The sequence below is a fragment of the Haemaphysalis longicornis genome, unplaced genomic scaffold (genome assembly GCF_048455015.1).
Source record: "Haemaphysalis longicornis isolate Haplotype H1 unplaced genomic scaffold, Haemaphysalis longicornis Haplotype H1 scaffold_4, whole genome shotgun sequence".
Classification (NCBI taxonomy): Eukaryota; Metazoa; Arthropoda; class Arachnida; order Ixodida; family Ixodidae; genus Haemaphysalis; species Haemaphysalis longicornis.
Genome location: NW_027526361.1, coordinates 4,975,862 through 4,986,528, shown reverse-complemented (window position 1 = coordinate 4,986,528; position 10,667 = coordinate 4,975,862).

Here is a 10,667-nt window from a genome sequence, read left to right as displayed (position 1 = left end):
ATCAGGGAGGGCGATATCACCAGAAAAGTTTATTTTTTGAGGTCGCCTTTTCAGCAGTGCATTTATTTACTAAAAAACTTGCGAAACAATATCCCAAGACAGTTCAGCAACTTGTACTCCTCAGTAAAATCTGAAAAAAAAAAGAAAGTGAGGCGCCTACCAGCCCAACTTGTTGAAAAAAAGGTTTGTATACATTTGAATGGGTATTAGAATCCCAGAACGCTGGGCGAGCTAAACGGATTCATGATTAAGTTCTAACTGCGTAACGTGAGGATCTAGGACAAGAGAGGGCACAAACTCTCGTTTTTGCGCACTCTCGTCTTTGTCCGCTTGCGCAGTTAGAACTTAATCATTAATTATATGAGTGCAATGCAGGTACACCCCACACGTATAGGACCTCTCCAGAAGCACAACCTATGTTTACAGTATCCACATTACTAAATAATGGTGCTCGCAGCAAACAAGAAATCCTGAAAACTAGCTCACTCCATTGAGAAAGTTTCGCGTGAATCCAGGCACGCAGCACAAACGAAGCCTAACATAACATACACGATATTGAAAAAGATGGAAGCAATACACTATTATCTGAGCTACTGCAGTACATAACTGCTTTTACTGACTCTCTCACCAAAACGCCAATCCACTATGTTTCCAAGGGCATGTAATCCTACTTTAGTGACACCACAACACCGCCTACATTGAAAGCCCGCTTGTTCAACTTACCAGAGCGGCCTCTCTAGTGGGACGCCAGTTTCACAGAAACACAAGCGCTGCACAAGCGCTCCTCGGAGTGCGCGCCACGTGACCCCTACGTCACGGTTTCTCTCCGGCGCACCGCCTCCGATGGGAGATCGGAGCTTCTGCTCGCGAGCTACAAAGCTACAAACCCTCCGACGCTCGGCGGCGGAGGAGGCGGGATTTCGTCTGCTCGTCGGGCAGCTGGCCGCGGCTGAAGTTCTAGAGCGGTTGCAGGCATTCTATTTTTATCGCTTCTTAATACATCGGACGCGAAAATGCGTGGCGCACATGACAGGCCCTCTGAGGGAGCCGCGTACACCACCAGCACGGGCGCTTGGCGAGCGGCGGCCGCGGCCGCGAAGTGGCGCAGGGCGGCGCCGGTAGCTCGAGCGACAGCTTGTTATTGCTCCCCAAGGCGCAAACAAAGCTGCGTATACGAGAAATGGGGTAATGATGTGATGGAAAGTTGCTTTAAAAATCGTCACCTGAGCCGCTTGCCAGAGCGCCCATCGAATATTCGCCGCAGTGTTAAGCCTAACATCAGTATGCGGGCCTGTAGGTGGGCCGGCCGGCTGCTACCACGTCGCGCGCCGTTCTCTGCGCGCGGCAGCACCTGCATCGCGTCGACGACCAATTTTTGGTCGGTTGACAAGATCAGTACGTATGAGCTTAATAGAAATTGCCGCCGTCGCGGAATCGGCGGTGCTACGGCAGCTCTGCTTTAGAGATAGGCGACTGCAAACAGTGATGTCCCTCCGAAAGTCGCATCCTCCGTGTGAACGAAGGAGCTGGCCGAGCGGAACTCCGCCTGCGGTGACGTCACGACCTCCCTCGGATTTCTCCGCTGAAACGCTCCGTCGTGTGAATACCCCTTTACATGTGACAAGTAAGACCAGTTTTGTTGAATATACATGTGTAGAGTACACAGTTCATGCAAATGTATCACAACAGGAAGCTGCTTCTACCGACTCACTAATGACTAAACCAGAACAGCTACGGGCATGTGGATTGTTGCCTTTGGTAACTCCATAGCACTGACCACACCTAAAAACCTGCTTGCTGAGCAACTTACCACAATTCTCTTTCCCTTACGCAACACACGTGTAACAGATTATCGTCATCATACAGGACAAGCAAAACAACTAAATTACACATCCTTGCAACTGACAATATCGTACTTGCATTGTGGAGTCGCCTGGATAGAGTGGAAAGCCAAGGACGTCGATGGTAACAAGCGATCATTGTGATGAAAGCTAGAGGTGGATTACCATACTGACTGATCGATGAATGCATTAATCGCGATGAAACTTAGTGCCATTAAATTGCTCGAGCGCATTAAACCAGAAATCAAGCTTCGAGATTATCTCATGCTGTCACCTTACATAGTAACAGCACGCTCGTATAATGACATTAACAAAACCAAAAGTATGAAGTGGGAACAACGAGAGGCTCCGTGTTTGCTTCTTTGAGAAATAGCGACACTAAGCACGCGTTGCAGCCACCATATGCCAGCCACATTTTCTGCTCGAGGATCTGTTCAGCGCGCCATCTGGACAACCAGACACATACAGGATATATTGCCTTAAAATTCCAGACTTAATGTGGTTTTGTCTTTTCCGCGGGGAAGACCCCATAGCAAAAAAAAAAAAAAAAAAGGCTTCGAACCCAATGTAGTTTTTGGCACCAACCGATCAATTAATTGAATAATGCCTGTCGACTAATCAGAATAATTTTTTTAATCGATGCCCAGCCCATGCTAGGGCCGATTAGCCTAGCCACAACCAGCGCATATCGAAATTCGACACGAATCGTCCGTCGACAGGCTGATCTAAATGCGCCAAATGCCTCGCGGTCTGCGTTCGCATTTATCTATCGCGATCGGACGGGCGGCGACGACGCTTCTCGCTGCCGACGGCGCGTTTCGACTTGAGGCGTGATTCCGCCTTTTTAATTGCGCTGTGGCGGCCTCTGGTGGCGCCGCCGAGAAGCGATATGGCAGGGGTGCAAGTCATAGAGTTTCTTAGTAAGTATACTGTAAGAAACGCTATAGTGCAAGTGGGCTGCCACTGCAGGGGAAGGGGAATCAGGGCTGCGTTGCTGGTGCTTATTTGTTTCACGTGAATTGTATTGCCAACCTAAAGCTGCAGAACGAATAAATAAGCTGGAAGACGTACGTTTTCAACGTGGGAAACATCCTGACAAGCGTGCGACGCTCGTTTCCTTTTGCAGCAGTTCCGCAGGTGTCAGTACCTTGTGGAAGCGATGTTCTCACGGCATCTGTTTCTTCTTTCTAGCTCTTAAAAGGGAGGGGAGTGGGACATGGGTATCTGTAAGACAGCAGCATAAACGCAGGCTCTTAATGTGGCCTTTGTACAAATCATTGCTTGAAGCTAGTATGTGGATATCAGCGATGCAAAATATTATACGTGGCTGCAGATTTGTTTAATTCCGCCGTTCTTTTTTTTCTGTTTCTTATAACGTGCATAAATGCATGTGCAGATCACTTTTGTAAGCGTTTTGACCGAAGAAGGCGAAGTCCAAATCAACCGAAGTCGCGATGTATCTCAGAAAATTGATTTTTGGGGTGCAATTTTTATTCGTAAGCGCACTTGTTCATCGTAGTCGCACGATTATTTTCTTCTTTAGAAAAACTGTCAGTTTTAAAAGTTAGTATTGGTTCATTCCTTTTAAACAGCGGCAATATCAGGGCGAAAAAAGTGGTGCACGGAACTACATTTCTACTGAAATCGCAAGCTCCTCGTCATTTGGATGAATAAATTTCCCAGCAGTAGAGGGCTGTATGCAGATTAAAATAAGAAAAACTACATCACTTTCCGCAAGCATGTCAGGACAAAAAAAAAAAAATCCCAAGAGGATTCGAACCACCACATTCGAGCAAGCCGGTGTTTCTGGCGCTCTAGACCACTGGGCCACGGCGCAGCAAGCGACCGTTCTCGAATGCCGCGGACACAAGGCTGAGGTTTAGCTTATATTTTTGCACCTCTCTGAAAACGTTTTTTAGAGTATTGCTAGCACAGAAAATTATCATCATTCTTTGAATAGCACTTGTCCACGAAGCGTCTCTTACTCTACGTTACTTATTAAGCCAGGAAATACGATAGCAAATTTTAGCTCGCAAGCAGATCGCGAGTCCACCAGTCGAAAAAAAAAAAAGCGCTCTTCGTACTTGTTTCGCGCTTTACGACAGAAACATTAGTTGATTTTGATTCTCAGTTTCCTAGATGACATTAAGTAACACTTCTTCTGGACTTAACATGCCTTACACATTTTCTACAAGCGTGCCAGATGTGTACGCATAAGGAGCTTCGGTTAAGCGAAGTCAGCGAAGCGTCGCTAGCCCCGACATACGGATCGCATACATAGTGCGAAGGTACGTTCACTTCGTTGACCTTACGAAGTTAATTACGCTCTACGAACTAACAAAATAGAGGCACATTCGTCGCGGCTCGAATCTAATCGGCTCTACTGGCCGCCTTGGTCAACGAGGCTATCGTACTATGGCAACTTTCGGTCCGCCAGTGTGTTCGTATCGTCGTCGGAGTAATATATGACAAGGCGATCTCTGGATTTCGCGTGCCAGCAGGTTATCGTCACTGGCGGTGTGAATGCATGGTGTGACTGCGACGGGACGCAGAATGGGGCGTTCATGCATGGTGCCGTGGCGGAGAGCTCCTATTTGTTCACTTTCGCTTCGGGGTTGGCGTGTGTCGATAGAAACAAAAATTTCACCCTTCATGTTATGGTTTGGCCGACAGTTGCATTTGTGAAACGTACTGCATTTTGTTTTCTCGATGGGGCCGAACCCGGCCGCATGCTTTCACTACACGGGCTCAGTTACAGCCGCAGACAGCTGTGGAATTACCGCGGAGCAGACCGGCCGACCCCTGCCAGACTGTTTCCGGCCTCCTCCGCCAGGGCCATGCGCATGCGCAGTAGCGTTGTGAAAGAGGCGGCGCGGCGGTCAAGAAGCAGACGACGCGCCTCTGTTGCTACAGCAACGAGGCGCATGCGCAGAGAGCAGTGGGGGTGGGATCAAGTGCGAAAAACCGCTCCCCCCGGGTTGCAGCAGGCGCAGCTGTTGTATCCGCCACCCACCGAGTCACCATACGTGGCAGAGAGACGCAGACGTTACCTCGTACCCACGGAAAAGAGCCTTTATTCTTGTTACACTATATTTATAACCGGGCTTGCGGTTGCTGACGATGCTGGAAATTGGCCACCTTAGCATTGTACGCAACCTGGTGGCATGAACAGAACTACATTACACAACACAACATCCCCTCCTCCCCCCAAAAAAGGGGCAGCACACCGTCACACAACACAACATCCCCTTCTCCCAAAAAGGGGCACGCACAGTCACTGCATTGTCTCATAAGTCATATTCAGCCAGCCACGCAGGCTTGCGTCGGTCCCTGGTGGATCGCCGTGGAGCCTCACTTTCAGCACTAGTTTCAGTCCTTCCCGACACGTTCCTTGGTACACTCATGTCCGTGACATCAACACTCGGCACACCAGTACTTGCAGTTGAAGTTGCAACTGCCGTTCTGTCGGTGCTGGCCGGGGTAGTAAGTGGCTGGAACATCTGGGCACTCGGGGGCTGTGCTGCGGTGGAGCCGGGATTCCCAGGAGATTTGTGCCTTGCGGTACCACGTAGAAAAGGAGTTGAGCATGCCGGTTCCGATACTGGGCTGGAGTGGCGAAGCATCCTTGAATGTTGATTTTTCTGCGTGAAAAATCAAGCAGTGTCGCCGATGTTGGCTGGAGTGGTGGTGGAGGCCTCAGTTTGCTGTACGTGTCAGCCGCAAGAATTGAAACTGCAGAACCCGTGTCCACGAGGAAATCGACGGGAGTTTCTTGAACCTGTACTTGTATGCGCACTCCGGTGCTCTGTTGCGAGGGGCTCCTTGCTACGCTTCTAGCTACGACAGACTCTCTCGAAATGGTCTACCTTGCCACAGTTGCTGCAGGTCTTGTTCCTTGCTTTGCAAATACTAGAATTGGCTAAGTGTTCCGCAGAGCCGCAGCGAAAGCAAGTCCTACTATTTTGTCCCGACGAGGCACGTTCGGCTGGCCCTGGCGCCAAACGCTTATCCACTTTTTGCACGTACCCTGCAGGGCTAGCTCCTTGGAATATTTTGCAGCTTCTTCGATACTTCGAGCAATTGTGAGGGCCCTGTCCAACGTCAATGAGGAGCCTTCCAAAAGTAGCCGCTCCCGAAGTACGGTGTTGCTCGTCTTGGCGACGAGTTGGTCAAGTTGATCAAGGAAAGTGAAAGTTCTCGCAGCGAAGAAACGAACATGTCCGCGGTCTCACCCGGCAACTGAACGCGTTGACCAAACCGCTGGCGTTCAATGACAACGTTAGTACTTGCTGCGTAGTAGGTCTCGAGCGTCTGTAGAGCAGTCTTGAATTCGTCTTCGTCCTCCGTAGGTTGCTTCTCTGGTAGCGTGTAGTAGATTCGTTCACCCTCGACCCCCAGGCAATGTAGAAGGAGCGCCTTTATTCTTGTTAGAAAAGAGCCTTTATGCCTTTATTCTTGTTACACGATATTTATAACCAAGCTTGCGGTTGCTGATGATGATGCTGGAAATTGGCCACCTTAACATTGTACGCAACCTGGTGGCATGAACAGAAATACATTACACAACACAACAGCAGCCATTATAATATCGTCTGCAATCGTCAGAAATATCGCCTGCTCGAAACAGAAGTGTCGTCTGCTCGCCTAACAATAAGCTGGCAAATCCAGAGCTCTTCGATGTAGGCAGTTGCGAAACTCCGCATCAAAAAACGGCCCACGCCTGGACCCACCTGCTTTGGATTGTGCGTACCGTGGCGCCACTGCGACTGCCGCATGCACTATCCAAAAAACAAAATAAATATTCAAACTGACAATTTATGGTTAAATTTTGTTTTAAAGTGCATAATTCTTTATTTTTGTGCTTTCTTAAGTTATTCATTGCTATCTTAACTCCGGTTTTTAGGTGGTGATTGTTTCTGCGTCCGCGCATCTGCCTGACCAAATGGCGCATGTGCGGGCACTCCAGCACTACATAGGTTCGAACTGAAGTACCGAATTTGGAGTTATCGTTTGGCCTAAAGCTCATTGTATGCCAGAAATAATCTAGTAGCCGATCAAGCGACTCTAAATAATCAGTTTCAGCTGGCATAAAGCCGTCGAAGCGACTTATTTATTTTTTTTTGCCGCCAGAAGACCGAAGAGGACGCGCCGCAGACGACAGTGCGTAAGCGACGGTTGACCCCATGGTCGCATTTCTTTTTACTTCTCTTGCTTCGTATGTATATAAAACACTTGCATAGTTCAACACATGGGCTCGTTTGGCATAACAAATTTACGTAAGCACTCAAATACCATTTTTAGCACAGGTCGTCGAGCGGCAAAGCAAGTTGTATAGTTTATTTTGTCACCAAAAGATGGTACAGCTGTAATACAAGATCCAAAGCAGTGGAGCAATCGTAAGGCCGCTTTTTGATACATGGGGCCTATGAGGAGTTTCGCTACTTCTATATCAAGTAACTCTGGGCAAATCTGCTGGCGTAACAATGCGCAGGCAGACGATACTTCTGACGATCGCGCAGATGATTAGCACACCAGAGCTTTTCGATGCAGCACACGGCACCAAGGGATCAAACGCTCTCCGCTCTCCTGGTCTGCGAGTGTTAATAAATGGATATTAAGCTGCGCGCATATGATATTTTTCACATAATGAATCAAGAAACACCACGTTTTCACCACACATGCATGCGCAACAAAGTCCGAAAGCTTTGCCTAATTTTGCACAAAACACTCCCGGACATTCCTCTGATAGCTGGATAAATTTGTTTGGCGCAGGGATTAAATGGATTGGAACTTGGATTATATTCGCTGGCACCTTGATTAAATTACATGGTGTCTGGATTAAATTAGATGGCGCTTGGATTAGATTCATTGGCGCCTGAATTAAATTGTATGGCGATTGGATTAAATTGAGCGGGAAAACCTCTAGTAATAGGGAAATATGAAGTGGAGCAACATAAACGAGCTACTGTTGCGCTAGCACGCCACAGACGCAATTAAAGGTTACTTTTCGCCCCCTTGTATCGGAATTTTCGCCCAAACCTTGGCTGAAGCTTAAAGGAGCCATGAAGAGAAAACAAAAGTTTGTTTTATTCGAAAGATTAGGTGTTTCATAGTACCCCAAGCGCTTCCCCGAAAGCAAATGGTGCTTTATTCACTGAGAAATAAGGCAATTTAAGCTAAAATTTTAAATCTCCCGCTAAAATTGCACATTTCGTGACGTGAACCATGGCGTCATACGAGCCGGTCCATGACTCCATATAGCATCCACACGCGGGAGTCGACCGAGACGGCGGCCATTTTAAAAATACTAGTAAAACCTAGTGCACCCGCAGCCCTAGTCATGGAATCGCCTGATCCGGAGAACAAAACTCTCGCCGAGGAGCTCGGGCTTACATTTAACAACCTCACACCACTTGAACGCTCAATGCTTCTAAGTGCACGAGCGACAAGAGTTGTGGGATACGCGGTGGACGGGAAAGCGACCATTCCGCGATAGCCACAACAGACGAACGCCCTGCCGTCGGCACCGCTGCCTCGTCAGCCCCGTCGCGACGGACGAATACAGACTGGTACGTATGTGCCGTATTTTTTATTACGGTTAATAATAGTTCAATTTCAGTAGCAGTATCTCTTATGCCAGTTGGCCGGTGTCGTGTATGGAAAGCCGTTCGCGCGAGCTCTCTGCTTCGACCAGAAAGATACGAGCGTCAATGCGGGGTGTTTACGGCATTTTTTCCCCCAAGGTCAGAGCGCTTTGAAGTCGGCGACGAGCGCCAGCATGTCCCAGGAGTGAGCTAACGTAAGGGTCCCTGCCGTAATCACTTCCTCGGAAATGAAGCGAGCACACTCGTACTTCCTTTAGCTCTCTTTCTCCTCCGTTTGCAAAGTTCACAAAACGTAGCCACTTGCTTTGCCGAGGTTCGTCGTTGGGCAGCACATGAAAGGAGATCTCCTCACCAGCGGGGATGTCGCACTCCCTCGACGATTTGCCCGTACTACATGGGTATTTCAAAACGCAGCAACGAAATTTCATTGCAAAGTACTCGAACAAACTGAAGTTTTCAGTGGTTGTAAACTAGTAACGAGCTCGTAACGACAGCAGCAAGCCAACACCATTCGAAACTTCTGCGACGACTGGTACTATCTCGTCGCTTCTTGCTGTTCCTTACTCCCCTCGTTTCTATTTTTACCTTTGCTGGTTGGCGATATGACGGCCAACCTCCTGTCAAGGGATTAAGATACCAAGCAAGGTCGCGGCTGTACGTGCTGGAACGGTTCGTTGGCCCCTAAGAGCCTCGAACCCGAAAATTCGTCTGCGCGACGGCGAGATGTCGAGCTCGGCCGGCGGTAGTTTCGTACGCATTGGCGCACACGCTTGCGTGTTCGTTCGGAACTTCAAGCGTTTACTCCACCGTTCTTTGTCATAAAAAGAATGTGCAGTTTGTTTCACGGGCATTTAGCTCGCTAAGCAAACTGCAAGCCCTGCCTAACATGCGTTCGCTTTTGCCGGCCTCCGCCAATCGCAGAGCATTCTCGAGTGACATCATAGGTTCTGTTGCGGAAAATGAGCTGGTGGGTAGCATGGTCATTTCCTTTTTTCCTAATTATGTAGCTTATTTGAGCGAAGTTTGTGTTAAAAGTGGTGTCAGTATGGTTCTAACGAGGCAATCTTTCGAATCAACCAAACTAGTGTTTTCTCTTCATGGCTCCTTTAATCTTAATTTATAGCAACCAAAAGGTAGGCCATTACAGTACTTATAATTACTGTTTGACAGATTTTTTCGTCAGTAAGCGCTTGACGAGGACACTAAACTGTTGATTCTTTTTATATACAATATGCTTTCCTTGTTTTGTATTTTCTTTTGTTGCTTTTTACACCAGGATGGAGGCGAAAAATTGAGAGCTTTTCGGTCTCCTCCAGCGAGTGCCAGTGCGTGAAACAGCAAGGCGGATCGGCAGACTTTGAGGAGGGGGGGGGGGGGGGTATTGTGATATGAGAGCTCTGAACAAATTTCTACTCTATATTCATATCTTATTAAATAGGGGTTGCTCAAATGAGTGCGTTTTCGTGGGAGGATTGGGGAGGGGACAGCTGAGACAGCTGACAGGGGACAGGAAACAGCTGAGACGCAGCCTCCATCCAATTCCAGTTTAAGAAACATACTTTTACGAAAGATACCGAGCCGACTATGGTACGAGCAGAGTATATTTTTACGTTTCAAATTACTTCAAGGGACAACAGAGGTCAAAAAAAGAGTGTAGGTTTAACGCGCTGCGATTGCGTTATTTTTGACCCGTGAGTCAAGATCAACCTGGTTTTCCAAGGATAAAATAAAGTAACTTTGAAGGTAATTTTGCGTTAATTGTGGTACAAATGTTGAAAATTGTAGGTGGTGGTTTAGGTTGGCCGGTGGCTACTGGCTGAAGTCTTACCCACAAATGCTTTCATGAGCTATGCGTAAGAAGCAATAGGCGCATACCCTTGGTAAGGTGAGAGAAAACATTTCCACACTGCCGTCTCATGGGCGAACAGATTCGAAATTTAACACTGGCGAACCTATAGTATTTGCAGTCATTTGTGCTTCGTCCGTGAGCGTTACCTGGAATATTTGCATGGAAGTTAAAAAAAAAAAAAACATTTATGTGTGCTCGGCGTGCCTTCGGGAATGAGGGGGCAGGCTTGGCAGTGGGAGATAAGGATCAATTAATTGGTTTTACAGTCTGCATCCGACATGATGGCCCTCTTTAGTATATACTTTTCATTTTTATTCGATAACAAATTTTTAACCCAGATTTGAATACTTCCTCTGTGGTCAGGTTTCCTCC